This window comes from Cervus elaphus, chromosome 14 (genome assembly GCF_910594005.1).
Source record: "Cervus elaphus chromosome 14, mCerEla1.1, whole genome shotgun sequence".
Taxonomy (NCBI): domain Eukaryota; kingdom Metazoa; phylum Chordata; class Mammalia; order Artiodactyla; family Cervidae; genus Cervus; species Cervus elaphus.
The window spans coordinates 44062609-44076339 of record NC_057828.1 but is presented as its reverse complement, the minus strand read 5'-3'; positions in this window follow the sequence as shown (position 1 = coordinate 44076339).

Genomic DNA, 13731 nt, shown 5'->3' with positions numbered 1-13731 from the left:
TCTAGTAGCGTACTATAGATAGGAAAACCTAGGAAATGTTGGGAGACCACTGTAAGTTAATGATCACTCAAGAAAGCTATTGGAAGGTAGTGAAATTACAGCCTTGCTAACTATAAAGTCATAAATAAAGGCACGAGATATGCCCCAGGCCATTGTGTGTGTGTGTGTGTGTGTGTGTGTGTGTGTGTGGTAAGTTGCTTTAGTCCTGCAGGCAGGTTCTTTACCACTAGCATCACCTGGGAAGCCCCAAGGCCATTAGGTGAAAGAAAAATGTCACCACTCTTCTTTTCATATAATAATCCTAAGAGATTAAGAAGAGATGGCAAGAATACACAGAAGAAGAGTACAAAAAAAAAAAAGTCTTAATGACCTGGATAACTATTATGGTGTGGTCAATCGCCTAGAGCCAGACATCCTGGAGTATGAAGTCAAGTGGGCCTTATGAAGCATCACTACAAACAAAGCTATTGGAGGTGATGGAATTCCAGCTGAGCTATTTCAAATCCTGAAAGATGATGCTGTGAAAGTGCTGCACTCAATATGCCAGCAAATGTGGAAAACTCAGCAATGGCCACAGGACTACAAAAGGTCAGTTTTCATTCCAATCCCAAACAAGGGCAATGCTAAAGAATATTCAAACTACCACACAATTGCACTCATTTCACATGCTAGCAAGTGCTCAAAATCCTTCAAGCTAGCCTTCAACAGTATGTGAACTGAGAATTTCCAGATGTTCAAAATGGATTTAGAAAAGGCAGAGGAGGCAGAGATCAAATTGCCAACATCTGTTGGATCACAGAAAAAGCAAGAGAATTTCAGAAAAACTTCTGCTTTGTTGATTACACTGAAGCCTTTGACTGGATCACAATAAACTGTGGAAAATTCTTCAAGAGATGGGAATATCAAGCCACCTGCCTCCTGCAAAACCTGTATGCAGGTCAAGAAGCAACAGCTAGAACCAGACATGGAACAATGGACTGGTTTGAAATTGGGAAAGGAGTACATCAAGTTTCTATACTGTCACTCCGCTTATTTCACTTATATGCAAAATGCCTGGCTGAATGAAGCACAAGCTGGAATGAAGACTACCAGGAGAAATATCAACAACCTCAGATATGCAGATGATACTACTCTAATGGCAGAAAGTGAAGAGGAACTAAAGAGTCTTAATGAAGATGAAAGAGGAGAGTGAAAAAGCTGGTTTAAAACTGAACATTCAAAAACAAGATCATGACATCCAGTCTCATCACTTCATGGCCAATAGATGGGGAAAAAATGGAAACAGTGGCAGATTTTATTTTCTTGGGCTCCAAAATCACTGCAGCCATGAAATTAAAAGATGCTTGCTTTTGGAAGAAAAGCTATGACAAACCTAGACAGCTTATTAAAAAGCAGAGACATCACTCTGCTACCAAAGGTCTGTATAGTCAAAGCTATGATTTTTCCAGTAGTCATGTACAGATGTGAGAGTTGGACCATAAAGAAGGCTGAGTGCCTAAGAATTGATGCTTTCGAACTGTGGTTGAGAAGACTCTTGAGAGTCCCTTGGACAGCAAGGAGATCAAACCAGTCAATCCTGAAGGAAATAAACCCTGAAAATTCATAAGGACTGATGCTGAAGCTCCAATACTTTGGCCACCTGATGCGAAGACCTGACTCATTGGAAAAGACTCTGATACTGGGAAAGATTGAAGGCAGGAGGAGAAGGGGATGACAGAGGATGAGATGGTTAGAGAGCATCAGAGACTCAATGGATGTGAATTTGAACAAACTCCGGGAAATAGTGAAGGCCAGGGAAGTTTGGCCTGCTGCAATCAATGGGGTCAAAAAGAGTCAGACACAACTTAACAACTGAACAAAAAGAACAATCCCTAGTTTGACTTCAGGTCAGACACTCTCTTGACTGATAGAAAGGAGAAGCTCATGATGTAAGCCTCACATCTTCTGGAAGAAGGTAGTCTTTTCCCCTCCCCTTTTCCTTTGACAATAAAATTGTAGTCTACTTAATCCTGGGGCAGAGCTCCCTCACCTGCCCACCTGCATCTCTTACAAGTATCCTATGTTAATAAATCTGCTTCTTGCCTATCATTTTGTCTCTTGCTGAATTCCTTCTGTGCCGAGAGACAAAGAACCTGAGCTTCATTAAGTCCTGAAACCAAGTGTGTGATCTTAGTTGGAAGACTGTGGGGTTTGGCTGGGTTCAAGTCCCAATCTGAGGTGAATGGTTTCATGCCCACGGCAACTTGGTATTGGAGGCACCAAGGAAAACATCAGGCACTCAGGCACTGATGGACAGTGCAGGGCTCATGCCGAGAAGAAACTGCATGATCAGCATCAGTAGTGGTCATCACTTTGCCAATAAGGTCTGTATAGTCAAAGCTATGGTTTTTCCAGTAGTCATGTATGAATGTGAAAGTTGGACCATGAAGAAGACTGAGCACCAAAGAACTGATGCTTTCGAACTGCAGTGCTGGAGAAGACTCTTGAGAGTCACTTAAGTCCAAGTCAATCCTAAAAGAAATCAGTCAATCCTAAAAGAAATCAGTTCTGAACACTCATTGAAAGGATTGATGCTGAAGCTGAAGTTCCAATACTTTGGTCACCTGATGTGAAGAGATGACTCATTGGAAAAGACCCTGATGCTGGGAAAGGCTGAAGGCAGGAGAAGAAGGGGATAACAGAGGACAAGATGGTTGGATGGCATCACCAACTCAATGGACGTGAATTTGAGTAAACTTCAGGAGATAGTGGAGGACAGAGAAGCTGACATGCTGTGGTCCATAAGATCACAAAGAGTCGGACACGACTGAGTGAGTGAACAACAAGTGGTGTTGGTCCCCTGGGACCAGCAGGCGTCTCCCAGCAGCTGATGGGCAGTTTGCTTGCTGGGCCATCTCATTGCACAGTGGAAGCACCTTATCCCCTCTTGGAAGAGGACAGTGGGGTTGGCTGGGTGCCATGTGACAGGCATGTTTAAATGGAACAAAAGAGCACACACTGGCCTGAAAGAGGGTAAGATATTCCCGTGCCAGGTGATGAGCTCGGCAAGGCTGCGTGGGCTCTCTCATCTCTTGGTGAGGAAGTGTCCCAGGCCAAGCAGGGTGGAAAGGCCACACTGCAGAGATTACCTCTCCAAACCTGGAAGCTCTGGGGTCTGTTCTGAAGGCAGTGCAGCAGATTTCACTCATGGACTGGATATAGGAGAAAAAGAGAAAAGAGGAGATCAACATGGCAAGGTTTGCGGCTCAATCAGCTGGAGCTACCACTCACCAGGAGGAGGCAAGGAGGGCAGCTTCAGGGCAATGATGCCCAAAACTTGGCCCCTGTGCACCAGGGCCGAACTGAATCTTGGAGACAGAGTTTTGGGTGAAGTAGAAAAGAATAGATTTATTGCTTTGCCAGTCAAAGGGGGACACATAGTTTTATGGGGCAGAAGTCTGCTGTATCCCCCTTTGCCTGCAAGGCAATAAAGTTGTTCTCTTCTATTTTACCCAAACCTCTCTCCGAGATTCGAGTAGGCCCTGGTGCCCAGAGGCTGAGTTTTCGGCATCAACAAGGCCAGAGCCCAGTCTCCAGTGGGTCATGCTTGAGGTAATGGGGCTTTCAAGCCAAACATTCTCACTACTGTGGTCTTTCTACTCCTTTTTTTTTTTTTTTTTGAGCATCTTGCAGCTTGTGGGATTTAGTTCCCCAACTAGGAGAACAGTGAAAGTGCTGAGTCTTAACCACTGGATCCCATGCCCTCCCCGCCCAGAGAATTCCCACTTATTTTTAAAAAACCAGCTTCTATAGGGATTTGGAAAGAGACTATATATTTTTAACTTATTTATTTTTGACTGCACTGGGTCTTTGTTGCTGCGCATGGGCTTTATCTAGTTGCAGGGAACCGGTGCTACTCTTCATTGCGGTGTGCAAACTTCTCATTGCGGTGGCTTCTCTTGTGGCTGAGCACCGACTCTAGGGCGCAGGCTCAGTTGTGGCACATGGGCTTAGATGCCCCACAGTATGTGGGATCTTCCTGAACCAGAGACCAAGCCCATGTGCCCTGCATTGGCAGGCAGATTCTTAACCACTAGACCACCAGAGAAGCCCGAGAGTCGCTCTTTTTGTCTATAGTGTTGTCTGACATTCTAGAAACTGTCAGCCACAGGGAGCAAATTCCTCTTGCCTTTGGTTCCCTGCTGGTGAGAACTCAAGCCACCTATCTTGTCTACAAATCCTCTATTTTTTGTCTTCACTAAACTGAATCTTCCAGATTTAGGAACCAGAGAAAATGCCCTGAGAGGGCCGGTGTCTTTTCCTATTGTCAAAACTGGACCAGAGCAGGAAACACTATCCTTCCTTTGCATCAGGCCTGTCAGGCGAGTGTATGCTCCTCGGTTCTTTGTCTTGTCACAACAAAGATTTGGAGTGACGGACATTAAAGCCCTCGTCATGTCACAGCTGTTGGGTCTTGGACAGACCATGTTATAGCTCTTAGACAAATCAGTGTTACAGCTCTATTTTATTTAGAAGATAGTAGGAGAATCCATCCTCGAAAAAGAGAAGAGAGTGTTATAGCCATGCTTTCTGGGAAACAAACTCACTCAGAAGGACAGTGCAGATAGTGGAGTACAGTTTATTACACCGGTGGGTCCAAGGCAGAGTCTCCTCTTAGCCAAGGACCCCGACCAGCATTTGTGAAAATCTTTTATACCCCATGTGTACATGTCCAAACCCACCACCCCAATTCCCTTGAGACTTACATAAACAAAGGTAGGGTAAATACAACTACAGTAACCCCATCATTCATGTGTTATGTGTTCAAACAGTCAATAATCAATAAGCCCGCAGTTACATTCCAAACAGTTAATAATCAATAAGCTTGTGGTCACGTTCCAACCAGTTAATAATCGATAAGCCTGTGGTTACATCCTGATAGATACGGAAAATGTTTATGACCTGTCCGGAGACAGGGGTGATTACGGTCTGTTTCCTCTTAGGCAATGAGTAACCTGGATGTGATCTTCAAGATTCCCCTGTCCGGAGGGGGTCTTATCCTTCCATTATCGTTCCCACAGGCACTAAGCAGAGAGTTCAGAGTCCACTGGAGAGGCAGCCGAGCATGATCAGCACAGATAGGCCTGAGATGGAGTCCTGGCCCTCTGAATTCCTTCTTCAAGAGTGGAGGAGCGTGCCAGCATGCGGGGTGGTGGGGAGGTGGGGAGTAGAGAGAGAAAGAGGGTACGCAAGCATGGGAGAGAGAGAGAGAGCCCTTTGGCTCCTCTTTTTATATGTTTTTTTTTTTCTTCCCCCTGGGCCTGCCCTATGCAAATTGGGCTTGGCCAGGAATGCTGTTCTACCTGAAGTTCTCACTCTGGCCCTTGGACCTTCCTTTGACCTTCCTCTGTTCTATTTTCGCGGGCTTTTCCCTTCCTTGTCTTTTAGCCACCGCCATTTTGGACTCCTTTTCCCTATTCTAACTACCTAACAGGCCTATCCTCGGAGTCTCCAAACCAGCTCTGGAGCCAGTGAGTCTTCGTTTTAATCCCAACTGCTGCCTGTGACTGGGGCTGTAAGAGACTGGATGGTCCCTAGGCTTCACTGAGCCTCAGTTAGATAAATGGGACATCTCAGTTAGATAAATGTGCATTAATTTTTCAGAGGGAGGGATGACCAATTTAGGAACGAAACTTTTTCTCAATCCTCCCCGGGCCTCTGGATAGGTCTGAAATTAAACTGACAGAGATTAGTAATTTTTTTTTGGCTTGCAGGATCTTAGTTCCCCAACCAGGAATTGAACCCACACTCTTGGCAAAGAAAGCTCAGAGTCCTAACCACTGGACCACCAGGGAATTTCCTAAAATGACAGAGATTAACAGGAGAAAAGCATATAAGCTTTTTCGAACTTTTATGTATGCAAGAGAATGGAGACCCAAAGAAGTGGCTGGAGTAGGAAGCTTTTAGACAAGAGAAACAAGAAATCTGTGAAGCATTAACAAGACAAAGGTTTGGGAACCTGGGGTTGTAAATAGTAAAGAAGTAACTAGAAAGATAAAGGTTTAACAGCTGATAAGGGTTTAACAGATAAGGGTTTGTTCATACAGATTTCTTGATCAGAATCCCCTGTCTCTGGTGATAAACGTCCTCTTTTCTCCTGGAACAGCAAGGGTACCTTGCATGTGGGTGTCTCATGACCTGTTTCAGGGAAGAAGAGCAGGAGGGTTGGGGAAAGGTCAGAGTGACCTTCCTGCTTCTGCTGTTTTCTCAAAAACTCCTGTAGCTTAAAATCCCCTTGAAATTAAAAGACGCTTGCTCCTTGGAAGGAAAACTACTACAAACCTAGACAGCGTATTGAGAAGCAGAGACATCACTTTGTTGACAAAGGTCTGTTTAGTCAAAGCTATGGTTTTTCCAGTAAGTCATGTAGAGATGTGAGAGTTGGACCATAAAGATGGCTGAGCATCAAAGAATTGATGCTTTCGAATTGTGGTGCTGGAGAAGTCTCTTGAGGGTCTCTTGGACAGCAAGGAGGTCAAACCAGTCAATCCTAAAGGAAATCAACCCTGAATATTTACTGGAAGGACTGATGCTGAAGCTCCAATAGTTTGGCCTCCTGATGGGAAAAGCTGACTACTGGAAAAGACCTGATGCTGGAAAAGATTGAAGGCAAAAGGAGAAGGGGGCAACAGAAGATGAGATAGTTTGATAGCATCATTGACTCAATGGACATGAATCTGAACAAACTCCAGAAGACAGGAACAGAGAGTGCTGCAGTCCATGGGGTTGCAGACTTAGTGACTGAACAACAACAAAGCTTAAAATATTCGATCTGCCAAGGTGCCATATTTGGGGATAGCATGTCCTGGACCCCATCACCAGTCTGACCACTCATTTATCTACCCATTTATTATTAATTCCATAAACATTTATTGAGTGCATTCTACAAATTTTCAAAAAATTGAAAAAACTGTCAGGAAACAGAGGTCAACAGGTTTTATAAAACATTATTGTTGTTCAGTCACCGAGTGGTGTCTTTGCAACCCATGGACTGCAGCACACCCCTCCTTGTCCCTCACCATCTCATGGAGTTTGCCTAAGTCCATGTTCATTTCATCGCTGATGCTGTCTGGCCATCTTATCCTCTGATGCCCTCTTCTCCTTCTGCCCTCAATCTTTTCCAGTAACAGGGACTCTTCCAGTGAGTCATCTGGGTGCATCAGATGACCAAAATACTGGAGCTTCAGCTTCAGCATCAGTCCTTCCAGTGAATATTCAGGGTTGCTCTCCCTTCAGATGACCGGTTTGATCTCCCTGCTGTTGAAGGGACTTTCAGGAGTCTTCTCCAGCACCACAGTTCAAAGACATCAATTCTTGGGCATTCTGCCTTCTTTATGGCTCAGCTGTCACAACTGTATTGACCACTGGGAAGACCATAGCCTTGACTGTATGGACCTTTGTCCGGCAGAGTAATGTCTCTGCTTTTCAACACACTGCCTAGGTTTGTCATCGCTTTCCTGCCAAGAAGCAATCATCTCCTGATTTCATGGCTGCAGTCATCATCCGCAGTGACTTTGGAGCCCAAGAAGATGCACTATCTTGATTCCTGATTACTCATCCAGCCTGGTATTTCTCATGATGTGCTCAGCGTATAGGTTAAACAAACAGGATGACAGCAGACAACCCTCTTGTATTCCTTTCTCGATCTTGAACCAATCAGTTGTTCCATACAGGGTTCTAACTGTTGCTTCTTGACCTGCATACAGGTTTCTCAGGAGACAGGTAAGATGGTCTGGTATTCCCATCTCTCTAAGAGCTTTCCACAGTTTGTCATGGTCCACACAGTCAAAGGCTTTAGTGTAGTTAATGAAACAGAGATAGATGTTTTTCTGAAATTCCCTTGCTTTCTCTATAATCCAGTGAATGTTAGCAATTTGACCTGTAGTTCCTCTTCCTTTTCTAAACCAGCTTGGACATTTGGAAGTTCTTGGTTTGCAAAAAGCTGAAGCTTAGCGTGCAAGATTTTAAGCATGACCTTACTAGCATGGGAGATGAGTGCAATTGCTGAATGGTTAGTACATTCTTTGATACTGCCCTTTTTGGGAATTAGGATGAGGACTGACCTTTTCCAGTCCTTCGGCCACTGCTGGGTCTTCCAGATTTGCTGACATAGTGAATGCAAAACCTTGATGGCATCCTCCTTTAGGGATTTGAATAGTTCTGCTGGAATTTTCATCAAATCCACTAGCTTTATTAACAGCAGTGCTTCTTAAGGCCCACTTGATTTTGCACTCTGGAATGTCTGGTTCTGGGTGACTAAAACATATCAGAGATCTAAACTCAGAATCATAGATTTGAACTTGAAGAGAGCTTAGAGCTCCCCTAACCCAGCAGTTTGAAAAGTCTCTTTTATTTCAAATGCTTTGTTCAAAAGAAATCTTATCTAGTATATGGAATAGAGATAGTCTGACAGAGCACATCCCAGGCTCTCATCATCAGTGCCACACTAAGGTAGGGCCTCTGAGCACAATATGAAAGCTGGTCCCCTGGATCCTCCTTGTTCCACAACTGGGGACACAGCCCAGGAAGAGGAGACTCAGACAAGAGCACATGGAAACTTCTTGATTTTAGAGCCAGATTGTGACTGTACAAAATGGGATGCCAGATAGAATTTAAAAGGAAAGAAACAGGGGATTTCTCTGGTGGTCCAGGGGCTTCTCTGGTGGCTTAGATGATAAAGAATCTACCTGCAGTGAGGGAGACCTGGGTTCCATCCCTAGGTCAGGAAGATCCCCTGGAGAAGGGAATGGCAACCCACTCCAGTATTCTTGCCTAGAGAATTCCATGGACAGAGGAGCCTGGCAGGCTACAGTCCATGAAGTCTGCATGGAGTTGCTCGGACACGACTGAGCAACTAACACTTTCACTGATGGTCCAGTGTTTAAGACTCTGGGCTCCCAATTCAGGGGGCATGTGTTCCATTGCTGGGGAACTAAGATCTTGAATGACATGCTGCATGCCATGGCCAAATAAAAAATTGGAAAGAAATATAACTTCTACCTATGAAAAACAAAGTGACTGAAGTTAAAAATTCAATGGATAGGTTAATTCATAGAAGAGATTCACCAGAGAAAAGAATCAGTAGCCTTGAAGATTAGAGATGAAGGACACTGCAGAAAACAGAAGTTAAACAAAAGATAGAGTCAGAAGGTCCAATAAAAATATCGTCAGAGCTTCTGAGGGAGACAGTACGAGAGAGGAGTAACATCCAAAGAAACAACAGTGGGGAGTTTTCCAAAATGGAAAGACACCAAACCCAAGATCCAGAGAGCCAAACAATCTCCAAACAGAATTAGTAAGAGGAAATCCACGTTTATCAACATAATGGAACTTCGTTCACTCACGGATGTATCTTCAGCACCAAGAACAGTGCTGGCTCCCAGTAAGTCCTTTATAAAAGTTATGGAATGGGGGCTTCCCTGGTGGTCCAGTGGTTAAGAATCTATCTTGCAATGCAAGGACACCGGTTTGATCCCTGGTCTGGGAACATCCCACATGCTGCCAGGGCAACTAAGCCCATGTATCATAACTACTAAGCTGGTGCCCTAGAGTCCATGCTCTCCAACAAGAGAGCAGCCCTGCTCACTGCAACTAGAGAAAGCCTGTGCACAGCAACAAAGACCCAGTGAGGCCAGTTAAAAAAAAAAAAAAATATGGAATGAATGGATGAATGAAAACAGCAGAACATCAAGGACAAACATTAAGATCCCAAAAGCAGTTAGATAGAAAAGATATTGTCCTAAAAAGGAATGACAATGGTCAACTGAAAAAAATGCACAGCCTAAAGGTGGAAAATTATGTTTTATTTGGTGGACAAAACTGGACTTGAGCCAGGGACACAGCCTCTCAGAAAGCTCTGGAAAACAGCTCCAAAGAGGTAAGTAAGGGGGAAACCAAGGTATATAGGAGTTTTTGCAACAAAGACCAGCTAATCAGAACATCAAAAGGTTAATTAAAGAAAACCAGATGTTTCAGGTAGATGCATGTAGCAATTTTCTAGGTATGCAAAGATGCAAAAGTCTGGGCTCCTTGACGTCATTCCTTTGATATGCATCTCAGTTACCTGGGGCCAGTCTCCTGTGCTTTCTCATTCTGAGTGTCCTCAGGGGATACCTCAGGGGCCACTCTTATGTGGTAGCTTGAAAACTGCAGCATCCTGTTTACTGATATGGCAGCAACATTTTTTCTTTCATAAAATTATACTGTCAGTTGATGTCTAGTGAGGTATCTGTCAGAATGAAATACATATTCAGAGGAACGCCAGTGGAGATGATCACCAAGAGACATTCCTTACAGAGGCGTCTAAAGAACCTTTTTGTGGAAGAAGGAAATTTTTCCATAAGGTAGATCTGACACCCATGAAGGAAATATTAATAGTAAACATGTGGTTTAGTGTTCAAGACAATAATACTATATGTCAGGAGGAGCGGACTAGGCACAGAGTTACCAAGTCCATTTGGGGTCTGAAGGGAAGGTAAATACTGGATTAACTTTAGACTTTGTTAAATAAATACACATATTTAAATGTTTTGGAGAAGCACTGAAGAAGAAAAAATGTGTAATTTCTAAAACAGTGGTGGGGGAAAATATGAAGAAAAAGGCAAGAAATGGAGAGTCCCTGGTGGTCCAGTGGCTGATTCCTTGCTCCCAATGCAGGGGGCCCAGGTTTGAATCCTGGTCAGGGAACTAGAGGCCACATGCTGCAACTAAGAGTTCGCATGTCGCAGCCAAAGATTCTGCATACCTCAAGAAAGATCAAAGATCCCATGTGCCGCAACCAAGACCCAGCACAGCCAAGTAAATAAACAAAATTTTAAAAATAAATTACAAAACCATGAAATGTGACCATTAGCAAGCACCAAATAAGATGGTTAATATAGAGTCATACATTTGTAAACGACTTTTAAAAAAATTCCAGCCACATTGTGTTTTAAGAACCATGCCTAAAATATACAGACACAGGAAGGCTGAAAGTAAATGGATGAAAAAGTTAAACCAGGCAAATAATAGCGCTGATAAATATAATTACCAGATTGATTTGACTTTAAGGCAAAAAGTATTACTAGAGATAAAAGAGGACTTTAAGTAATAACCACACCCTCCTTCAAGAATTGCTTTAATTTAAAGGCTCTTTGGCCTCACCTTGCTAAACAGCTAACTCTCACATCAAAATCGTGAGAGAGTCGAGTAAGTCTCATCACTCCTGTTTCACAGATGAGGAGCCTGCGGTTTAGAAAAGTTAGACACTTCTGCCTAAGGTCAGACAGCAGCGGAATCAATATTGATCACAAGTCCTCTGACTCCACGCTCCATGCTCTCCGTGTTTAGAAAGGAGAAAATGGGAAAGAGCAGGGCAGGGCTGGGTGGGGGACAGCACATAGGCAAAGAGGCTTGGCAGGGAGAAAATGCCTGGAAAAAAGTAAAATTGCGCCGAACTTGCCCCGACACACCTTGGAGGGGAGTCGGTAGGGTGGATTCCAGCCAGTTTTGAAGGAACCCCAGGCTTTATGCCTGGTGGCCCAGATGGTAAAGTGTCTGCCTACAATGAGGGAGACCCGGGTTCGATCCCTGGGTTGGGAAGATCCTCTGGAGAAGGAAATGGCAACCCACTCCAGTACTCTTGCCTGGAAAAGCCCACGGCCGGAGGAGCATGGTAGGCTACAGTCCATGGGGTCGCAAAGGGTCGGACACGACTGAGCGACTTCACTTCACAAAGCTTTGTGCAACAAGTTTGCACGAGGCCACCTACTTTGCCAGTACCCTAGCGCGGAGGACCGTCCCTTCCAGCGCCGTCGAGCCCGCGCAGGCGCAGACACCAGTCGTCGGGCTCAGGACTCCCACGCAGGCGCCGCGTGCACCCTCCACAGGCAGCAGCTGAACGCTGGGCAGGCGCGCTCTCTGACGTCTCCCAACACACAACCCACTTACCTGGGTCGTTAGCCGGCCGGCCTGAGACCCCCTCCAGTGAAGGTGGACGGAAGGTGAAGGCGGACGGAAGGTAAAGGTGGACCAGAGGAAGACAGACGCGCGGGAGGAAAGGTCCAGGAAGGCAGGAAAACAATTCTGGTGGGAAGAGAAGAGAAGAGATCACCTTAACCGGCCAAGGATGGAGTGCCTGCGGAGTGGGGGGCCGACAGGGTGGGGTGTGAGGAGAAGGTAGATGGGCAGGTGAGTCCAGGCATGGGACCAGGGGAGTTGGAGGTAGGAAAGGATATTGTGGATTGAGCTGTCTCAACTCTCCTTTGAAAAGAGGTAAGGGTCGAGGTGGTCCTGGTTAGGAGCATGCACTGTGGGGGTTGGACCCCCGGCATAGCCCTTCTGTAGCTGCTGATATACTTTATACTTTAACCTTTGGGCTGGGCAGGCTTTAAACTCATGTCTATAAAAAGGAACTACTTCTTAGGGCTGCAGAGCAGATTAAATGACAGGACGCATCCTAAAGGCTGCATGATGCTGAGTACCAGCCGGTCACTCCTTTTAACACAATGTACAGGTCCCTGCTACGTGCCAGATACTGTTTATTCTATGTGCTGTGAATACAGCAGAAGAGACGGTGGCTTCAGTCCACTGAAGGGAGAAGAGCAATTTCTTCAGTCTGTTAGGCCGGGAAAAGTCATGGAAAAATCAGGCAGGGTGAAAAGAGGGAGTAGGGAGGGTACTGTGGAAAGGGGCGGGGGAGTGGTCAGGGAAGGGCTCCCTGTGAAGTCTGAGCAGGATTTGAAAGAATGAGGGAGGGTGGGAAGGAGAGAGAGTTCCAAGCAGAAGGGACAGCAAGTGCAAAGGCCTTGAGGTGGGAACATGCATAGCATTTTGGAAGAACATGGAGGAAGCTGATGTGTTCAGAGCAGAGAGAACAAGGGGAGGGTGTGGGGGTGGGGGGAGGTGGGGTAAGCTAAGCGTAGGGAGCAGATATAGCGTAGGGCAGGGGTCAGAGAGTAAACGTATGCAGCCACAGACAAACATAACCAGAGAGCGGGACTGTGTTCCATCGTCACTTTGCACATAATAAACAAGGTCCCTACGGTAGGGCTTCGAAGCCTTGGTTGAGGACTGAGTGGGTTGGGGAAACTTTGGCAGTCTTTGAGTTGAATCAGGGCAGACTTGGATCTCAGTGTTCACAGGTCACTCTGCCCTCCATGGGAAGGAGGCTCTGGGTGTGGGGACAAGGGCAGAAGAGGGGAGACCAGTTAGGAGGCAAGAAGGGAGGGTGACTCAACCCAGGGAGGTGAGAATGGAGGCGAGGAGCAGCGGCAGATTCTGGGTGTCTTTGGAAGGTAGGACAGATGGGGTTAGCTGATGGATTGCATGTGAGGTGAGGAGTCAGGATGTCCTGATGGAGCCATCCTTCGGGAAGAAGAGCGGGATGGGAGTCTGGGTGAGAAATGTCCGAGGCTGAGGTCACCTGGGGTGTGAGCATCAGGGAAGTGGGGGTGTGGGCTGGGATTGAACATGGAGAGGAGGAGGAACCAGCAGAAGAGACTGGAAAACAGGCAGGAGGGAGGGAGGGAAACTGAGAGGGGGCAACCTGGAATCAGGGAGACAGGGACTCTGAGGAGACCGAATAATCAGTGTCCTGCCTCCAGAAAACAGAGGGCTGGGAATTCCCTGGCGGTCTGGTGGTTAGAACTCCACACTTTCACTGGGTTTGATGCTCCTTGGAAGGAAAGCTATGACAAACCTAGACAGCCTATT